Here is a 22642-nt window from a genome sequence, read left to right as displayed (position 1 = left end):
ACAAGTGAGTGCACAAAATGGCTGACCTGAATTAATGCTTTGTGATCTCAGAAGGAAATGACTGCAAAAAGACTGTTGTTTCTAATAAATAGCATAACATAACATAACATAACTACTCGCTGGGACCTTCAGGTGGACTCTTCTCATGTGTGCACTTCCGCGTAGAAAGTGCAACACTTCAATGTACCTAACACCCTGCATAACCACCATGCTTGCCGATGCAGCAGGTCTGTGTAACTGTGAGTGTAGGTTTATAAAACTACAATCACACTACTGTCTGTAGTTAGGTTACAGACAAATTTTCAGGCTGTTGTTTGGCAGAAGGCTCCTCCCCCTCCCTATAACCCCTCCCCCTTAGCACTGTAATGTCTCTGGGCTCTGTCTGGACACCCCTCCCCCTCCATGCCAATGTTCAGCTGCCTGTTCTCTACCACTCATTGGCTCTGTGATTCTGTCTCAAACCTGCGCCTCCTGCTGCAGGGTAACTACAAGCTGCAGCACATTTTCTTTGAGTCCTGCATATCCTCCATACTAACCGACCTAAAACATCCTGCAGCGGTTCATATACATACCTTGCCTGCTTTTATCTACCGACTTCAGCACGGTGACCAACAGGATGCTTTAAAAAAAAAAAAACCGGGTGAACCACTCAGACTGCATCTCTGGACTGCGCGACCGTTAGTCGTTTAACGACCAAACCCCCTCTCCCCCGGTCGCAACGTCAGCCGTTGGAGTTTTTTTGTGCGTACGCGAAAGGAGGAGGAGTCTGTTCGCGAGTCAGAGGGGGCGCGGAGCAGTCGGTTGAATCCGCGAACACAACAGTTGTTGTTGTGGCACAGCTCACTAGTTTCCCCGGTTCATCTTGAGAACGTGGACTTGATGCAGCACTCATAACGCATCCCGAGAGCATCGGCGCTTCACACAGGGGGTCCGTAAGAGTTGGTTTGGACACCAGAGGGTGAGGAGGGGACCGTACGGAACGAAGCTTAAAATCGCGGGAACGTCGGCGGACAGCGTAGAGAAATTCGGTGAGTCGAGGTACTGCAGTTAGCATGCTACCCAGACAGCTTATTTGTACTTTTATTTAATAGCAGTGAATGTCATCCTTTATGGAACTTGTGGTTCTGAACAGAAACATTTGATATGAATTAGGGGAAAAAATCTGTTACTGGTAGTTGGCTGCATACAATGCAACAGTGACCCCTACAGACCGGGATTACAGCAGACATGCATAATGAAAACCCTGTCAGCTAGCAGTGTCAGTGTTCGCTAAGTGAATAATGGTATATTGATACTGTTTTGGTTTTTTTAATCGATATCACGGAGTGAAAACATTTTATTTGCAGCTTTTATTTACAGACATTTTTAAAAAAAAATTCTCTAATGGCTTATATTCGATTCGTTTTTTTGTGTGCTAGAAAAGTCGTTTGCATAACCAGTCTGGAGTCATAACATCCGTGTATGCTAGCATTAAACTGTGAATTGATTTGAATGCTGATATATCTTACATTTGTTATTCAGGTAGTTTTTTTAAAATTACATACAGCATATATTTTAGAACATTTGAGCTTTTAAAAAATTACATGTCTATTCCTTGATTTCTGATAAACGTTGTGAAACAAGTCACCTTTATCTTTAGTTATATAAATCAGCAGTCCCCAACCTTTTTTGCGCCACGGACCGGTTTGTGCCCGACAATATTTTCACGGACTGGCCTTTAATGTGTCGCGGATAAATACAACAAAATAAAACTAGTACCGGTAACGAAAAAAAGATTTATTCATAACACAGGTGAAAAGACCCAGGAAAACCGAGTTAACGATAAAAACGATAACAAAATAACGCTGAAAACCGATAAAAACCCTGAAAACCATACATTTCACACCTGAGCCTCAACTCTTGCGACCCGGTACCAAACGACTCACGGACCGGTACCGGTTCGAGGCCCAGGGGTTGGGGACAGCTGATATAAATAATAGTCGCTTTACTATCTGCTGATTGAAGAAAGAGTTCTTACATCTCATCAGTAATCAAATACTTTAAGTTTGCTTCCCAATTCAGAATGTGGAAATGCACACTTGTGTCTCTGATGTTTTTGTACCTCATTTTATGGCTTTTTAGGTAAAGTTCTACAAAGTCAATGTAGCAACTGCGCCATGTTGGTGCTAGGAAGCAGCGAATATAATCAGCATGTTGACATAACAAAAAGCTTTGTGGCGTCCGTTATTGATCTTCTGTGGATGCTAAATGAAAATGTGGCTTTTATTTTAAAAATAATATCCACAAAAGTTTTTTAGCTCTTACTAGATGGTATCCCTAAATTCACTGCTACAGTATAATCTTTTTAACTTAGCTGTCTAAAGTGACTAGAAGTGAGTAGGAGAAAGCTGCATTCCTCATATTGAGCAGCTGAACCCGCCCCCTCCCCCTCTTGGTTTAAAGTGGTACAATCCAGTAATTTTCCATTTCACTCTCCTAGGATGTGGGTGTGGCCTAAAGTCAATGATCAGACAAGAGTTGAGCAGGTTTTGGTTTTTTTACCTGCCAGTGACTTTACTTGAAAACTGAAATCTCCACCTTTTATGGTTTTGGTGGAAAGATGGAAAGATGTACATGATCATTACACTGCACTAAAGATCAGACACCAAATGTCTTGGGCAATTTCTCAGTTTTCAGTGCTGTAGTCTTTCATCATATTTTCCAACATCTTACATATTTTTTTAAAAAAATCAGTTAATATAAAGTCAACAGTTTCATATTTGCTTTTAATTTTTTGAATCATGCCTTGTTTCTGGTTTCACCTCCCCCTCTTCACTTCTGCAGTGCTCACATGGTGCACTTGTAATTCATTACAGAGACTGTTGTTTCCCTACAGAACAGGAAGCAGCCCTTAAAGGCACAACCTATTTTTTTTTGTGTGTGTGTGTGTGTTTAAAGTTATATTTGACTTTGCTGTAGCTATTTATTGTGCTTTTCCTGTAATCCAGGTTTTTGCAATTACTGTAATAGTAATATGCTATGCTACAGTTTGTAGTTTTACCTGTGTTCGCTTTAAGATTGTATTCAGTTTGGATGTGTGTTTTAACCGGTGCCCTTTCGGTTGCAAAAAAACAGAATGCTCGATCAAGCCCTAAACTCCACACGAAAATGTTTAGTGGTCAAAATAAACTTTTCCCCCCCCATAGATCTCTGTAGAACCAGAGGTTCTTTTTGCAACCACAACTGTCACCCTCTGGTGGCCGTCAGATAGAAGCCACTTCCAGGTTAGCTTCGTATATGTTAGAAATGCGTAAAACAAAAAATGTCAGCTAGCAGTGGCAGTGGCCAGTGATAAATTAATTACTTTCTAATACCATAGAATTGATAATATTACACTGGCAAATTTTTAAAATTCTGATTAATATGACATTAAATGTTAAAACAAACAGCAAAAAGCTACTTAAACATTGTCACTGTTTTTGTGCGTAACAAACTGTTTCAGGTGGGAAAAACTACAAAAATATAATGAATTTTCTCCCAAATTTCACAACTGGAAATGTACATTTGTGTCTTGGGTATGTTCATACCTCACTTCAAGACATTAAAAGCCAGTCCTACAACATCAGTGTAGCGACTGTGCCGTGTTGGTGCTAGGAAGCTGCAGACATAATCAGTGTCCTGCAAAGGTGGTAATTTGGGCGAGGGACAAAAAAAATGACAGATCTTAATGTGTAGTTGTTTATCTTGAGATAGAAACTAATGAAGAAAGTGCCAAAGTAATAAATGGACTATGTCACTCTGTTTTGTGTCGTTGGATTGGCAGCTTTACTGAAGAGTTAGCGATTTAAAAAATACACTTGCAGGAATCGCTGTAGCTTATCAAACTGCAATCTAGATAGAGCCTTCAATGTGATAGAATAGAAAAATATAATGGCTAATGTGAGTAAGAGGCAGCTGCACCCCTCCCCTCTTGGTTTAAAGTGGTACAGTCTAGTAATTTTCCATTCCACTGTCCTAGGATGTGGGTGTGGCCTAAAGTCGATCTCATCAGACAAGAATTAAGCAGGTTTTGTCTTTGACCTATCACACAAATTTACTACAAATGAGAAATCTCACTTTGTTTTTGGTTTTGGTGAACTGATGCGCAGAATAGATATAAGGCCAGCGGAGTGATTTCTGAACTGCATAAAATATCAGGCACCAAGTGGTTTGGGCAATTTCATCTGTCTTCAGATTTGGAGTCTTTCATATTTTCCAACTCCCCGTTATAATGTTATTGATAACCGTGTCCATAGAAACAGAGAAAATTAAGAGTTTAATATTTGGTTTTTACCCTTTTAGAACATGGTATGGCCTTGTTTTTGGTTTCACCTCCCCCGCTTCACCCAGCGGCAGTGCTCACATGGTGCACTTGTAATTCATTACAGTCTCTCTTTTTTTTTTTATCTGCAGAAGAGGAAGCAGCCCTTAAAGGCGCCACATACATTTTTCAAAAGCTTTCTTGTAGATGTTATATTTGACTTTGCTGAATTTATTTAACTTCTTATACCGTGTAAGATTGTCTGTATTGAGTTTTATAAATCAGCAATTTGTAGAGCTAGCTTCATTAAGATTTTAAGATTGTAAATAAAAAAATATTTTGTTTTGTTTTCTATCATTAAAATCGAGACCTTCTGGGGAGCTCCATGTGGAGAAAAGGGGGAGTTAGTGTGACAGCAGTCCTGGTTTATACATGTTTGCTACCAGATGTAAGTCGGCACTGTGCAGCTGTTGGCTCATGACAACTATAGGCCAAGAGTTTTTGGCCTCAGTGATAAATATGAGCAGAATTTGATGACATAACTCAGATTCATCTGAAATTTTAATGTGTATATTAGACAAGGGCGTAAAGTGCCATTCAGGTAGGCCACATCACTGTACCATGTCACACAGAGCATACTTGTATCTTGCAGCATTTTCTGTAGAGAAATAATTAAAAATAATATATCACATTATATAACTGGTCAAGTGACAAAATGCATATTGATTCTCAATACTCTCAATACGTGCCACTGCTATTGTGTGACATTATTTGTTATGTATCTTAAATTCTTACAAAGCGGTGCACTTCAACATGAAATGGTATTCATGTTGGTATATCATAGTAGTTATGGTTAAAACCATGTCACCATGGTTATTTATTGAAATTTAAGCTAATTCTTAATAGATTGATCAAATAAATCAAATGTAGAAATATAGAGACATAACTGATTTGTCCACAATGAAAAGGCAAATCAGTTTGTGTGTTTCTCATTTAATTACAGATTCTGACATTTACATGTTATGTTATGAAATTATTCTTATGGAAGTTAGGTCAGGCGTGATGCTGGCTTCCAGTACTGTATTTTTAACTTTAAATAGGAAAAAATTTACCCTTGTTTGTGAGATTTTGAAAGCATGCCAAGTCTATGAGAACCGGTTTCAGCCAGTTGGAGCCGGTTCCTTTGCTTTGGGCTGAAAATGAGAGAGATGAGAAATGTGATCTAGGTTCAAAATTCTGTGTGCTGGTTATTCGTCGTTGATGTCTTGTTGTGCTGCTGATTAGAAATCTTGGTTGTTTCAGATGTAATGTTGTACTTCACACATAATGATGATGATAATAACAATAAAAAAGTGGTCAGGTTTTACACAGATTTTTATCCTATTAAAATGAGAATGTTTGTGCTTAAGACATGCTACACTTGCGTATTTTCCAGCTTCATATTTTGTTGTGGCTGTTTTTAATTATTTAATCCTGGTAGCTGTCTGGTAGCAATATGAGTACTAAGGGGATGTTACACAGAAGAGCAGTGATGTGGCAAATAAAGACTGAAATATCAGGAAAGTTATTTGTAAAATTACAGAAAAAAATTGACCTTTTAACATTACCTAAAGCAGTGAATCTTACAATAGTTTTCAGACTAGGTGACTAAAGTCTTTCTCATGTATTCAAGTTACCTGTACAGGCCTCCTAGCTATATTTCAGTTATTTAGAAAGTTCAGTTGCTGCTACATAGGGATATGCGCGACTACTTAACTAGATGTATAGATGTTACTCCCCTTGCTAGTAGACATCAGAAACACTAGTTGGCTAGTAGGGCTGCCACAATTTGTTGACATAATCTATGACATCGACTATTAAAAAGTGGTTAGTCCATCATTTTATTGTTGACGCGTCATATACATACCACATAAATGTGTTTTTGTAACTGCAATACACTGCAGGAAGGTATGGGGGCAGTATCACATTTTCCATCTGCAAGACTGCACTCAATATTAACAAAGAAGAAGTGTAGGCGAATGGCAAAGCAGGAAGACGGAAGAAAATGGAAACAGATTTTAAAAAATGCGAAAGCATTTCACAGAAAACAAACTTAAATGCAGACTGTGCAAAGTAGGGCTGCCACAAACGATTATTTTGCTAGTCGACTAGTCACCGATTATTTTTGCGATTAGTCGACTAATCAGATCATGCATCCATTGGACGTAAAACGTACAGCTTATTGCACTAGCATGCATCTGCTCTTGTTTAACTATCATTAGCTTACAGCTTTAAGTGTTTAAGGTATGTGCTAACTAAAAGTAGAGACAAGATGATAGTTTATTAAATTTTAATGAAATTTGCAGATTTTTTCGGTGGAGCTTAATTAGAGCTGGGCGATATGAGATTTTTTCATATCACGATATGTTTTTTTCATTTCAGGCGATAACGATATCTATCACGATATAAGCCAAATAACTATATTTGTAAGATTTAAATGTGCCGTTGCTCACAAGTAAAATGTGAAATAATCAGCAGCTTGTTTATATTTAAATATTTATTTCCCATAATAAGTTCAACAGGGTAGATGTACTTAAGGAACATGAGACTTTTTCAGATAAATAAAGGCAAATATTGCAAACTACACAAAAGGCAGCCGCTAAAGCGTTTAAGTTTCAAAATAGAACAAACGAAACAGACTAAATTGTCAATTCCACTTAGAAACAAAATATTAATTCTAAAAATAAATCTTAGTTTGTTTTACAGAAGAACAGACAAAACTGACTAACTTTTGTCAATATCAAATAAACTGAGAACTAAAAGGAAATTCTCAATCTCTCCTTGTTGTATAGCTGAGCTTTTCAAACAGTTTTAACAGTTACTTTAGTCTGACAAAAGCCGAATGACAAATTAGCGCTTCCAGTCAGAGACTGAGGCTACGTCCACACGTACACGGGTATTTTTGAAAACGGAGATTTTAGTTTTAAAAAATAATCCCGTCCACACATAAAGGCAGAAATGAAGGAAAACGCTGCTATGAACATGCCAAAGCAGCAGGTGGCGCTAGATTCCTAACCGTGCAGAAATATTGGCCAATCAGAAGTCTAGAAGCCTCGGTGGGAAAAAGTAAACAAAGCTGGGGCATAGAAGCAGAACCGAGTCGTATGCGTGGAGGGACAGTAACTGTGTGTGTATGTAAGCATTTAAACACTGCAGAGAGTAGAATTAACAGTAACAGTATTGTAGAAATTCATTTCACCGAAACAATAACGTGGCGCACAGTGTGACGCATGCACCAGTTTATTGTATTTCCAGACTTGCTTTCGGCACAATTTACAGTGCACGCTACTCTGTTTTTTGTCAGACTTGAAATAGCCGAAATACCTTCACACTACGGAACTTCTATGGCTCTTCCGTTCGACAATCTCTCCGGCATTGGAACCATCATCTGTTTTCTCTTCGGTCACGCTCGGTTGATTTTTCTAGTCGGCACACTCATTTCCTCCATTACGCGCTGGCTCCATTACCCGCTGGCTGCTTCCCAAACAAACACACGTGCGGCTTGGCACTTGTGCTGTACGTAACAAGTCACGCCACGTGACGCTGCGGCTGTGATTGGTTCGGCTCTGCGCTACTTAATTTGGATTGGCTGACCTTTTTTTTTTTTTTTTTTTTTTTTTTTTTTTTTAAGAGGACAAGAGCGGCGAGGTCTATCGCGATAGCTTAATTTCTCTATCGAGTAAAAGTTATATCGCGATACATATCGTTATCGTTCTATCGCCCAGCTCTAAGCTTAATAATCTCAGTCGTCTGCTCCTTGCTATCTAAAATATAACAGGACACCGGAGTATATTCTCGAGCATCTCACACTTCTGATAATCAGTTGTCTGCTTGACGTTTATTCAGCTGTGTAAAAACTATAACTTTAATCTCAGCCAAACCGATTTACTCAGGAACAAAGAAAATACTGAAAAAAACCAAACAATAACATTTTAAGTTATCTAAGTGACTTATATGTTTAACCTGAGTAGCGAAAGATGGCAGTGGGTTTGAAAACGATTTGCCGGGAGTCCGGTGTTCTCACCGGCTCTAGTGAGCCTTGAACCCGGGCTAGCTATCGAGCTGGTGGGTAACAGACGTCTCTGAAAACGTCGGAGCACTTTTGAAAATATGTGGTGTCTTGATACACTGAGCTGGTGTTTGAAGTTTACACAGCTACATTCTCGCCTGAAAATATGTTAAGTTTATTTTGTGACCCAGAAAGAATAATAAGAGTAATATTAAAACTAACTAGCTGCCGCTATTGTTGGAAACTGAGCTGGCATGCGCTATGAATTCTGGGACAGGGTTGGGCTACGAAGTATACACCCGACCCATCCTTCAAATCTTGGGAAATAAAGGACGCATTTGTTGGCGGCATTTGTCGGAGTCTTCGAATTTGGACAATCTTCGTCGTGTCGCTGTAACGTAATTGGCCTACTAATGCGGGCACAGGAAGATGCGGTTCCTGAATTTGGACACAGCTACGATACCGGACACTGCTTCTTCTTTGGGGTTTAAAGGCAGCTGGCATCGTTGTACATGCAGTGCTGCCAACTTCTGTTTCAGTCCGTTATTACACTCTTAAATCCTGCTACTTATTCCTGCGTCTTTTGGGATCTTACAAAGCTTCAAACAACGCATCGACTACTAAATTAGTTGTCGACGATTTTGATAGTCGACGTAATTGTGACTAGTTGACTAATCATGGCAGCCCTAGTGCAAAGCGAAAGAAGTAGTTTAAATGCTCATAAACTGCAGTTCATAAATATTTAAATCCCCAGATTTGATCTATGATATCAAATCTGAATGGGTCAGTTTTATAGATTTACGTTAATGTGTTGCGTTGATACTTAATGTTATAATGTTATGACAATGCTTGCTAAGCGAACACCATTTTAGTTTTGTTAGCTAATAAGTGAAATGTGATAGTAAACCATTAAACAGGAGAAGCTACACTGTCTCCTAGTTTGGGGGTTTTTCCACACAATTGCAGCCGTAATGATTAGTTGGCTTTCCATTCGGTTTCTTAACAGAATAGATAAACATCTAGTCACCTAGTCAGGGTTTTGTGGTCTGTAGGGTTGTGTAATGTCATATTGTCTGCAATACCAGAATATATATTACATGATAAGTGTCATATCTCAATATCATTGCTGTAGCAAAACTATGGTTATACATTGTCTAGGTCATGCAACAAAGAGATAATCCCAGGCATGTCTGATAGCAAGAGCTGCCTGCCAGTCTCAGGTGATGATTTAATACTTAAAAAGGGAGCTACTTCAGCAACCTCCAATAAAGTAGTAGTGTAAAATATGTAAAGAATGTTGTTTCCACTGAAAATGGAAACAAGAAACTTGTTTCACCACTTAAAGAAGAACACACTGTCAAGTACAGCCAGATTATGAAGCAGGGGATGTGCGACCGAAATGTTAAAAAAAAAAAAGACTCGACTGTGCATAACTGCACTCACTAGCTGCACTCCCTATGACAGAAGGAGCAAATGTTTGATGAATATTACCAATACTGTTACATGGTGGTCAAGGAATGCTTTAAGCAAACTGGTCAAAAAGCTTGAAGCAAGTTACAACTACCCAGGTAGAAAATATTTTTCATTGGCCACACTGAGCGAATTGTGCACTCTAGCCAGTAATAAAACTGTAAAACCTGTAATCTGTGTTCAGCTATTCTTTTCACAAACAGTTGGCACATTAAGTAACTCCCGATGTTTTATTTTGCATATTTTTACTGGATACCCTTCCTGATGCAGTCTCAGAGAGATTTGTGTCTCCTCCCTCTGACTACCTCCTCCAGCTTATTCAGGGAAACATCGAGCCTCTTCCAGGCCATCCAATAGACGTAATCTCTCCAGCATATCTTGGGTGTACGCCTGTGCCTTCTCCCGGCAGGTTCCTGGCCGGAATACCTTACCCAGGAGATGACAGATGTCTCAATGTGGAGGTGTAGGGGCTCTACTCTGAACCCCTCTCAGATGACAAACTCCTCACCCGATCACGAAGGGAAAGCTTATCCATGCTTCGGAGAAAGCTAATTTCCATGGCCTGTATCTGTGATCTCATTCTAATTTTGTTAACAAAAAGATCAGACCTAAATTAACAAATGTAAGGTGTTTCTAAACAACTATGCACCATCTTGTGGGAGGTGACTGCATTACATTTAGGACACAATCATTTCATGGGATTGGGAATCTATTAAAATTTTAACAATTTATTCAAACGACTAGTAACTCTGATAGAGAGTAGTGAAAACAGCAATGATTAGTCGACTACTATATATCTACTGAAGGAAATTTTGTCATAAGGCAGTTAGCTCGAGGGTCCATTCGGACACCCATGTGCCTTCTTGTTTTTTGTGACCATAGGGACTCATCCGCAGAAAACTTACTTTGCAGTGTACTAATTATACATGCTGCCCAGGCTGCGGATTTCAAAGAAATATAACAGGAATGGCTACTTAGCCGTCCGGTCTTCAGCTCCGCATCAGAGTATAATCATGATTAAAGCCTGGATAACCTTTTCCTTTTCCATCTGTTGATGCCTGAGAATTTCATCTTCAGTGAGTGAACATAAAGGTTGGTACATATGTCCGCATAACTCTCCATGTTGTGCAATTGTCCATGGACAAATTACATTACGATGCACCAACAACACATGGACTTGGCAGTGGACTTCAGGCTTGATTCCTGTTATACTTTAAAACATCCCTGAAAGTCAATAGATGACAGGTGTACAAACCAGCGTAATTCTGCAGCACTAGAAAATTAGCGACCGTGTTTCCTTTGTCAGAGTAACCAGGCCACTGCTGCAACGATTGCTAAGAGCATTAATCTGTTTTCTCCAGTCACAACAAATTTGCTGTCAAACGTGATTCTACTGCAGTATTGGTAACTGTGATGGAAGGCTCTTGGCCAAGGTGCTGTGAAAGATCACCATAGCCTTCCATGTCACTGAAGTTGTTGTGGGCTCTGTCAACCTAGTTAGTTATATTTCTCAGGAGGTGCATGTCAGGTTGTGTGCAAGGTTACAGTGTAGCATTAAAAGGAGTTTCTGGTTATGTCGTAACTTACAACGTAACTTCCTTCAGCTGATTCTGTTCCCAAGCGACCTAATGGTGTGTCCTTGGTCTATCTCAGGGACTTCTCGGAACACCTGAAAAACTTCATCTAGGATGTGTCAGAATAACCATCCAAGCCATCTCAATGGGCCCCTTTTGCATGGAGGAGTACTGTCCCTACCCTAAACCTCTCCTGAATGACTGAGCTCCTCATCCTGTCTCTAAAGCAGGAATTATACTCTCCTTGTCAGTGTGTCCGCTCCGATCTCAATTACATAAATTTTGAAGTCACATGTTTAGCATGAGGGTTTGTGTGCTTTCCTGTTTCACGTCCATGGAGAATTTACATTAAAATGCACCAACTACATATGCTCCTCAGGCAGCAGAATTCTAGCTGATGTCCAAGAAGTATAACAAGAATGACTTCTTGACTGTCAGGTCTCCAGCTGTCGATGTTCGCTTCTGCAACAGAGTAAAATCATGACTTAAGGGACAGGCCAGTCACCTGTTCAGCCTTGCAGGGTAACTTAAAAGCTATACATGGGCCCATCACAGGAGGGAGCGTAGGGGTTTGGTGCTTTTTCAACTGGGAAGAGGTCTTGCCATTATAGTTTGAACATTTAATTATATGTGATATTTGATATGTGAATGTGAAATGGGTATGCTTGACCCAGCTAGGTTTGGTTCTAAATAAGAAGTAGAACTAGTGAAAGGGAAAATGTCTCCGCCTTTAATTTGGAGCACTTGGACTTTAACCACGTTCATAAAGGTGAGCTAGCCTTTACTACATTTACTAAATAGGCTAAGCCTAGGATTGTGCCATCGTCCATACATCATTTCAGTCAGTCCACTGAATCTGTATTGGTGTCTGCCAAGTGTCATCGAGTCTTCCAGCAAGAATCTGGAGCAAGGTAGGGTTGTTCCCAGCTATTAATTTCTTATCAGTCAAGCTTTAGATTTAGATTAATCCAACAATTTAAACACGAGAAAACGCATTCTCTTGAAAGTTAGTTGCAAAAGCAGGATTAGCTCTCTTACCTTACAGTTACCATTGTAATACTCGGTGTGCTTGTGGGTTGCTTCATGCCACCCACAAAGTACCAATATTTCACAAATATATTTTTCAGAAGTAAAAGAGAAATATATGGGAAAAAGTACTAGTACTTTACAAATACTATTATTTTATTGTAGCCTAGCCAAATAGGAATACTTTGAGACATTGCTAACAAATACATTTGCTATAAATACTGTCAAATTATGAAGCTGGCTAATTTATGTTAACATGTCAACAAATGCAATTGAAATGACCATTTACTGCTGTGGGTCCAATGAATGTTAATTAGAATATGTCTTCTCCTTTTATACTTAAAAAGAGTCTTCTGTTTATACAAACCAGCAGGGAGGGGAGAAACAAATATAGTTCTTTTTAAAATAGAGTGGTATTAAACAGGCGTATGTGGGGAAAGGCTAGCTATATTAATTACAAAAGGCATTCTCAGGCAGTCAGCCATTTTGTGCTCTAGCATTCACTGCAGCCCATCAAAGGAATAGAGTGGGGGATGGAAAAGTGTCAAAGTTGCTAGCTTGTTGACTTGTCTAAATTATCGAGTCAGGAAATTTTAGCTGTGTCCTGCAAAGTTTTTCACAGAAAACAGTGCGTGAGTTCCATGGCCTCTTTATGCTTGAATGTCTGTTTTTAGACAGAGAGGAGGAAGCTGTTAATACTGGATTTGTGAGTCCTTAATTCTGGACTTTATTACCACGCAGCAAACTTCCGAGAAAACCCACTTTTAGACATAAACAAGGATGAGTTATTGCAGAACAGACAGAAGTAAAATTTGATCAAAAAGCTTAAGGAGAATGAACAGGTCTTTCAAAGCCAAGGGTAAAATATCTGCCTCCACAAGAGGACTAGAACACACAACAAATCTTTTCCTGTTCAGCATAGACTTATTTAGACCTGAATATGTAACTATAGAGTCTGAATCATTTAGGTAGGTTTGAAATTGTAATTTATCTTTATAGTTCCCTCCCTTTTTATGAGAACCCCCCTACTCCTGAAATGGTTTAGTCCATGCCTGGCTGTAAACCTCCAGAGAGCCGACTGCAGGTGTGGGGGAGGGGTTCGGTGCTCTGTTGTCAGGCTGTGGCTCTGACTTTGTGTGCTAGCTGTAGCTATTTCATACAATGTGACCTAAACTCAAATTATTCCACACAGCCTTCAGACTCTTGAAAAAATAAAATGGAGCAACTACATGCAGATGTTTTGGTTCTGCAGTTAACCAAAAGTGTGGGGTTATTGTTTTTGTTTATTTTTTGTTTATTTAATGCCTTAAAATTAACTTAAGGTCGACTTTATTTTGGTGGATGGTGTACTTCACTTTGTATTTGTAACCATCCATAGCATTTTTCTGTAGTCATTACACAAACCCCGCTCAGCTTGCCTGATTCACATGGATCTCCTGGTTCTCCCACCCCCACCCTTTCCCTAGTTTTCTTCCCTTTTTTCCTTTTACCCAGCTCTCGCTGGAGTCTAATTTGTCACAAGAAGGGGGGGGGAGGCACAATCACGCGTACAATGTTTGAGAAATGGTAGGCAAAAAGTCAGTGCTTTTAAACGCAACAGTTAAAATCATCTCAAAAGAAATTTCCTTTCTTTTGACTACTTTTCAGAAATTGGTTTCTACAATACTACTACTACAATACTACTACATTTATATTTTCTACTGTAATTTCCTTATTTTTTTACGTGTTGTTTTTATTACTATGCGCTTTGGGGTTTTCAGCTAAGGGAACAGTTAAAGGAACGTCACACACTGTCTTGATGGCAAATAGCTGGATATATGTAGATAAAGGAATCCCACTGGAGAGAGGAATGATCAAATATAGTGGCAATAGCTGGGTCCCCAAGTTGATCTGTCCACATGCCTGCTGAACAAAAGTGAAAACTAAATCCATAAGGAAAGCATAAAAACTGACTGTGGCAGGTGGCAGACTATACCTGATGGGCTGTGTTCAGTTTTATTGCTGTCGTTGAGTGAGTTCAAACTGCGACTGCATCCACTTATAGATGAATTATGAATTTGACAGCATATCGAGAATGTGTTCAAGGATAAAGTCTTGTAATTGCACCTGTTTCTCTGGAAAGTATCGTCAGTACCATCATGTGTACTTGAACACATTTTTTCCTTTTAACAGTTTTGGTATTGGACGTGCTCTTCCCTTCTAAAGTGTCCACGTTTGAATGTATCCATCTAAATGTTTTCTATACATCTCACCCTGTTCAAGGTCTTGGCAGACTGGAACCTCTCCTGGCATGCATACACTATCTCAGAGCAAACATCCGCGCACTTTTTCTCAAACCTCTGGGTGATTCAGATTTTCCAGTTCACCTGACTTTTCCATCCACTGTGGTTGGAAACTGGAGCTTCAGAGTCCTAGTATTATAATATTAAGAAAGCTTTGATTGAATTTGTGTACGAATATTTTAGATTGTGTGACAGCCATAGACCCAAGGTTGCTACCTGTTTAGGGGAATTTTGAAAATTTTTTCCTGTGTTTAAGGATATAAAATCACTTCAGCTAACATTAAATGTTTTGGTCAGACTTTACCACATATGATTTTTTTTGTTATTGTTGTGGTTCCTACTAAACATGAGATCTTGTTGCCGGTGTAGCAGGCAGTAAGAGCTCAGTGTGCCTGCGCACAGCAGATCAGCGTGGCCATTTTAGGTTTCATTGAATCCAGATGCAGGAGGAGAGGGTGGGGGAAGGGAAGACTGCGCATTCTGCGCAGTAATGTAGGAATGCAGGCTCTGACCTCACTGGCTGACATCTATCTCTCTCCCCCCCCCCCCCCCCCCCCCAACCACCACCACCACAGTATTTAGCCTTCATAAAAATGTCTAATATCAGATAGCAGTTAATTGCTTTTTCAGTGTATAGTTAATCAGAAAATAAAACCAACAACATCTTGAGTGTCTGACAGGCTTAGACAGCGAAGTCTCAGGTTTACTGGTTGAAGGACATACGGCAGTCTGAAAGAGAAAAGGCGTTATTTTATTACCCAGTTCTTCAGACTTATAAAATATTTAGCAATATTTGAGGTTGTCGAGATTTTCTTAATTCTTCAATCCTAGCTTAGGGTGGTAGTGAGCAAGTGAGCACAAGACTTCTGGTCTCTTGTAACAAAAATAAGCTAAACCAGGATTTACAGTAGATCACTAACATGCAGAGATAACACTCAGTCGTCAAATTTGCTGTTTCCTCAAGATCTACGTATGCATATCAAGATTTCTGCAGATACGCATTGCTTTCCCCCCTCCCCCCTTCTTTTTTTGTGGGTGGGGCTTGTTATGTGATCTGATCCAGCTTGTACTCTGCATGCTCCTCGCAGCAGCGCTGGTGGCCATTTTGTGTTTCTGTCATGGAAGAAAGGAGGGTTAGGCAAAGAGTGCACTGCAAGCTTTTATTGACTCTGGCAAGAGGGCTGTTGATGAAGACAGGTGCAGGTTGAATATGAATGACAATTTAAATAAAATTGTATTTCTATCCTACTTCATCTTATTTTGTCGTTTTTGTGTCAAATCAGGAAATTACCATAAATAGTTCTTTTTAATTTGATGAATCATTCAAAGCAAACCTAATTAGAAGAAGTGATTAAAAAAATGAACCATGTAGGCTTTTGATTTTATATTTTTAGGTGTGTGTTCTTTGTTCCTCTTGAGTAGAGGAACCACCCCCGCATAGGAATGGTTTAGTCTCATTTAACAGCAGCCCTCCCTGCTGAGGGAGAGGCTGGGCGGGTAGAGGCTGCTTATTGTGTCAGACTCTGCTCTCTTTTTTTTTTTTTTTTTTTTTTTCTTTTCTTACTGGATGCAGCTAGCATGATACTTTGGGGCTAAGAAAGCACCATTTATTCTCAATAAAAGATATATATACACACACTTTCTTTCCTTTTTTGCTGAGATAATCTTTTAACATTCAATAAAAACAATAGACTGTATACACAGTTTGGTACAAAATTGCTTAACTGGCTTGTTTGATATGTTTTAGGAAGACATTAAAGACGTTTCAGCGGGTCTAGAACATTCTAGCGGTAGTATTTTAGATAAAACCAAAAAAAACTTCTGGTTTTCCCTTGGTAATTCTGAAAGTGCAGTATTACTTCAAAAAGAAATAAAGTAAAATTTTCTTTGTTTGAACGCCCCACCCCCACTTCCGCCCTACAGCAGAATGGTTCAGCCCATGAGCAAGAGGGAGAGGCTGTTCCAGAGAGAGCGCCTTTCTCTCTCTGTGTGTGTGTGTGTGTGTGTGTGTGTGTGTGTGTGTGTGTGTCTGTCTGTGTGAAAGAGACAGATGGAGAGAGGGGGAGGGTGGCTTCAGCTTGTTCTAGGTTGAGTGTCGAAAGTGTGCAATTTAGCGCTGGTTGTGCAGTGCTAGCTAAGCTGAGACTAAAGTGCACATTGTGCTGCTTTTTGTTGTGTTAGTGACTTTATTTGTTTTCTGTGTTGTTGCTTTTCATTTGGTTGTGTATATATAATGTAATGTCACTTCTTTTTTAACTTTTTTTTTTTTTTTTACTGTTTGGTTTGTCTTTAGCACAGACTGCGTAGTAGCTTTAGAGGAAAAACATAGACTCCTCCCCTTTACCTTTGATCGTCCTCTGCTCAGTAATTTATCTGACCTTCAGTGGATGCCATATTTTCTAGAGTCATCCTGATAAAGGTGAACACATACAAAAAAATAATTTCTATCATTGTTTAGTATTGAGGCTTTTGTTAATTTTTTTTTTTTAGAGATTTGGCGCATTGAGCTGTTTGGGTTTGTTTGGTCCACTCAGTTTGATTTTCAGTTTCAGCCTTAACAGTCTAAAGGTTTAGGTTTTTTTTTTTTTTCCAGTTCTGTTTTGAAAGTGTGAATACAGTGAATACTAAGCCAAAGGATGTCTGTGGAGATGGTGCAGGGCTCTAGGTTTTGAAATAGTTCAACAAATTAAAAAAAATCAGTAAACCTTTTGGTGCCTCTACCTTTCATCGGATCTTAACACATCCTGCAAATGTATGGTCATCTTATCACTGAACAGAAAGGAAATGTGATCCTGATTAGCGTGTGCACACTGTCTACATTATACATGGCTTAAATTGTTTATATCTGAACAATATGAATTCATGTTTATTTAAGGTTTTTTGGAGGGTTTATTTTTTTTTTTTGCATGTTTTGTCTTGAGGAAAACATTACAAAATTACTGCTTTCTGTGAGACCTATCCCTAAGGTACTAGTGCACCGCCTGTAAATACTTATGCGATGGAAAGAATTTAAAACAGCTATTGTTTCCCCCTCCCTGGTTTCTAATAAATTCAACATTTTGTGTGAAAGTGTGGCATTTAGCATGGCCAAGAAGAGTCCTGTGAGATTATGTTACAGTCTGACTCCGGTCCTCAGGAGTCATTAGAGAGCGTTGAAAACTGTGGCTAACACGGTGCTCAGCTCAAGAACAGCAAGTCCTCAGGTTATTGGAGTAAACCATGGCCGATCATATATGTATCCAGTTCAGATTAATTCTATCAAAGATTTAGCAGAGAGCCCAGAGGGAGCAGTAAAATTTTCCCTGAAAGGGCTTAATATTTTTAATTGCATAAAAACAGTGGATTGAAACAGTTTAATATTTTTAACACTGCAAGCACAGAACAGCATAAAATACTGTGCTTTCAAATAAACATAATGCCCTTAACCTTTTCATCATAAATGTCCTCTGCCGGTGATGTTTTTAATAAAAGGACAGATCCCCCCCCCCCTGCCCTTTGTTAAAATGGTTTGTCCCGTGCTGGCTGTAGATTTCCATACAGTGGACTAGTTTGTGCTAGAGTTGGGGGATGGGTGTTGCCATGCAACAGTCTGTGCAGGGTACTTTCCCTCTGTCTGTGCGCTGCTAGCTAGTGTTGTCACTTTGAATCACCTTGTTGTTGAATTGTGCTATACAAATAAACTTGCCTTGCCTTGCCTTGATAATCACTACCCTACATTTAAAAATGATAAAAGGATTAAACTTGCATGTATTTATGGCAAGCTGTAAATAAATCTTGCTACTGTGACAGCAGGAAGGGAGGAAAAAATTTAGCGGCTCATGTTATGCAACAAGACACGTTGCTGTGTCAGGAGTGCTCAACAGGCTTTTCATTTGAAAATGGTTTAATTAATAGCTAGTACAGACTTTATAAAGACTTTATATGACTGCAATGTGCTTGATGGACTGGTCCTAACTGAGCCCCTCCTCTCTTTTGTAGTCTGCTGTTGGCCTCTTACCCAGTGCCTGCTTCACAGTCAGTAGGCCCCAATCCTACATAACCTGCTTTTAAATTGTGGGTTTTTAAATTAGTTTTTAAAGTATTTCAACAGTTAGAGTCTCTCTGTTATTTAAGTTGACGTCTTTTTAAGAGATCTCAAGTTCTCCTAATGAGATTTTTTTAACTTGAAGATCTAGAAGATCTTTTAACTATGTTTTATTTTAATAGAAAGAAAGATTTTTTACTTCACTCAAAAAGGTAGCATTTCGACAGTCTGTCATCATCCCCTCAAAATGTAAGTTGTAAATCTCAAATAACAATATACTGTAATAACACAGCTGCCCAACTGTGTTGTCTTAGTCCAAAGCGGGCTTTCTTGGCTTGAGTTGCTGATAAACACGTGTGTTTTCTTTGAACTCACTGGTTTATTTGTTCATGCTGACCCGTGGTACACTCACACACTGTTTCTAGTGTTTAATGGTGCACAGTGGACAAACAAACAAAGTAACGAGGGATTTAACATTAACTGAAATCTGTAGGTCAGCCAGAGATGTGACGATGAATAACTTCGCGCTTCGTCACAAACATGCTCGACAGCGTGTGTTGGTGGAAAGGCCAAGATGTTAAGCCAGGTTGTCTTATGTTGTCTTGAAAACTGATGATCAAGATGTCATTAAGTATGACCGTGTCTTCCATCTGTACCAGCGATGTTCTTCCATGTTCTGAAAGAGAAGGTTTTGATGTTGCATGTAACCACAAAGTATGAATGTCAAGTCTTGATTGTTTGCTTGGCTGCTAAAAGACTGAAGAAGGTTAGAGGTTTTCTTGCTGCAACACAAACTCCTCTCCAGTCTCTCAAAGCAAGTGACCTTGCTTCTGCTTTATTTGGAAGTAGTTATGCTTGTAGTCGAGATTGACAGAGTTTGTAATCGGCAGTTTAATGACCGCTTATCGGGGGCTGACACAGTGAGTTTCAAGGAATACTTCTAAAGGAATGAGCAGCTATTTTGTAACTTGGAGTAAAGATTTGTTTAAGTCCAAGGATGGAGTCTGAATATCTCTCCATGGCTCTTTCCTTTGATGCACCCTCTGTAGCTTCAAATAAATGAAGCAGTTGCTGTTCATATTTAGTAAGCTGTTAGTCATAGCCTGGCTTAGAAAACATTGCAAAAATAAAACGCAAGTGTTAAATTAAAAAGTGCATCTGTGCATAGTAAGATCCTTGAACTCGGTTTAATCACATAGTTGTGTTTTTAAGGACACAGAAACAGTGGGTGTCTGCTGTTTCAGTAGTCAGTGGATTCTCTCTTGGGAAACATTCACAACTTGTATGAATCGTCATTTAGTGATTTGAATTCCAATCTATAAACCTTCATGTGTTGGCTTTCCTATGGGTTTCTGTTGTGTGAAGTTTGATTAACGTTGTGCTGTTTCTGCTGATTTAGGATAAATAATTTTTTTAAAAATAGTGTTTACCTTTTTTGGCCTAATTTGGAGTGAAGATTAAATGCCACACCCTGATGCTACTCATACATGTTATGACTGCTTTCTGCACTTTACAGGGGCAAGATGACTAGTTCTCGTAGCTGCAAGCAACTATTAAAAATCTATGCACTGAGCGTTTATACACAGAACTGCGCTTTTTTACAGTCTGTGTACATTTTTAAAGACCATAACAATGATTAATAATAAAACCTGACAAAATCGACTCAATACTTTTTCTGCTTGTTTTATAACAATAAAAAGGTTGGATTTAAAGATCACTTTAATAATATTATCAGCAAATAACTGAGATTATGTTTGGCTTAATTAGCACTTTCTTTAAATGTTCTACAATTTGTTCACAATGTGACAGCTTGCCGAAGTGTCAGGCTGAATAGAAAACTCTTGCTAAGCAGAGTTGTGCTGCAACCTGATACACCTGAATGAGAATCCTTCTCAGCTAGCTACTGAGAGCTCGGGCTGACATTAAACAACAGATCCAGCGGCCATTTTGAGTTCCTGCACTAAATCCAGGAGCAGTAAATGAGGCCGTGGGACGGGGGAGGGGGATAGTCGGCTCTGCGCAGTGTGCAGTAACACTGGAATGTGAAGCAAACCAATAATTGTTCTTGCAGTTTTCACTGCTCCACATATTTGTGAACGCTTTTTTAGGAGTTTTTTTTTCTGATTCTTCTTGTTTTTCAGGTCAGATCTTTTTTAGGCAATTGTATTGAAATGCTGCCTTACTTATTTTTAGAACAATAGGAAGGAAAACAGCAAGAAACATGCATGCTCATGTAAAAACAGAGTAGGGAAGGCCTAACATATTGAACGTGTGTACAAACATCTCACTGTGCTGCTCAGCATTAAAGCTGGAGCTATACGCTCAGTCCACATTAGTCTTTGTGTTTTTCCATATACATGTGGCAGCCTGCTAAGCTTCAACATACACAAGGCTAAATGAGAGATTTTTGCAAGTTGAGGCTGTTTTCCCTCGGTTCTCTCTGCACCATGTGAGTACTGCAGTAGCAGTAAAGCTAACCAAGTTTACAGTGTGAAACTGACACGGCTTACTGCTCATTCCTGGTCGGAGTTTAAAGGTTTCTCATGTAGTAACCACTTTTTATGTTGTGTTTTTGCACTGAAACCAGTATAAAGACATGGCTGTTTGAGGTTCCTACCATCTGAATGTCTGTTTTTGCTTTTTACCACTAGAAGCGACAGTCTGATCTTAGCAGCTGGGGGAAAAATAAGACCAAAAATATAACAAAACTGTCAGTGACTGCATGTTTTTGTTTTTTTCTTCTTACCTGTACATAATTGTTTTGTTTTTTGGGTTTTTTTTTTAAGTTCAACCTTTCTGCAGTAAAACATCTTTTTCTGTCCATCATTCTGGCAAACCACTTTCCTGTTTTGCGTCCTTTTGTGTTAACCTTTTGTGTGTTTGTCACCACTTTGGCGACCTTCACCAGTTTGTCACCACTCTATTGGTGTTCTTCTTAAGCCTCTTGCTTGCAGATAACTGAATAATCGCCCAAAATATAATTGTGATATTACGTTATTGTGTTTACCTTTGAGTAATTTTTGCCTTGTGAGTTACTGAATTTTGAAAAAAAAAATAGTTTCGAGTTTTGTCACGTCATAAATACTATTCCTAAAAAATTCCAAATTAAGGCAATTTCATTTGCTTTACCAGCACGAGTAAGCGAAAGCTGGTCACGACCGATAATTTTACACTGCAGAAACAAATGTAAGGAAGAAGCATCAGTCTTATCAAAATCCGGGATTTAGTGTCCTTAGTCTACTTTACTGTATGCTATTTTAAATCTGGATATAAATAAGTATGTTAAAAAATACAGTAATTGACATAATTGCACTTTTAGTTGATGCAATTCATATTGACCTGGAAAAATATATCACTTTGAAGCCAAAGAGACAGTTAGAGCTCAAGTTACTAAGACATTTGCTAACAAATTATTCTCATTTGTCCTTCAGGTTGTCGACAAGTCCTGTATTAAGTCCATTGTCAGGAACCCTTTGGCTTGAAGGTGAGTTCTAAATACTTTTTCTATGCTACTTAATATTATAACACATGAGTGTAAAAGAAGAAAATTACTGCAAGTAAAGTATCTCCTGCACACAGCTCAGGTTCATTTTTACTTCTGACACCCATAAAATGAAGGTAAAATCAACACATGCTTCCACGCATATAAAATAAGTAGACATGAAATGAATCCTTGTAGAATGTGACAACTAGCCTTAACAGTAAATTGTGCACAACAATCACAACTATACGGAAAGTCCTTCATGTTTTGCATAACCCTTTTGCTGCTGCCAGCACAGCCTGAATGGGTCCGTTCTGATTTGCTGACGAGGGAACCAATAGGAGGATGGGGGGATGGGAGGAAGGTTGAGCTGCTGCTGTTGTTAACTCGTGCCACTTCTGTTCTCAGGATTGGGGCTTAGGTAAACATGAAATCCGTAGTTTTTCAGAAAAGTGAGG

General features: G+C 39.0%; 1 protein-coding gene across 6 annotated transcripts in view; it reads left to right on the top strand.

Annotated features, from left to right (window-relative positions):
• The first annotated feature begins 432 nt into the window (after nucleotides 1-432).
• atf7ip (activating transcription factor 7 interacting protein) overlaps nucleotides 433-22642 on the top strand; it is a 31249-nt gene continuing 9039 nt past the window's right edge. For 3 of the 6 annotated variants that reach the window (XM_004567900.6, XM_004567899.5, XM_004567895.6), the window contains exons 1-2: nucleotides 433-1028; nucleotides 22135-22187. The gene's annotated coding sequence lies outside the window, so the exon portion shown is untranslated. Of the gene's footprint in view, nucleotides 1039-22134; nucleotides 22188-22483; nucleotides 22606-22642 lie in introns of those variants that run through there. The other 3 variants (XM_004567896.6, XM_023154306.3, XM_004567897.5) reach the window with 3 other exon arrangements.

Source organism: Maylandia zebra, linkage group LG6 (assembly GCF_041146795.1).
Source record: "Maylandia zebra isolate NMK-2024a linkage group LG6, Mzebra_GT3a, whole genome shotgun sequence".
Classification (NCBI taxonomy): domain Eukaryota; kingdom Metazoa; phylum Chordata; class Actinopteri; order Cichliformes; family Cichlidae; genus Maylandia; species Maylandia zebra.
Note: the sequence above shows the minus strand (reverse complement) of the source record. Positions and strands in the feature narration are given on the sequence as shown.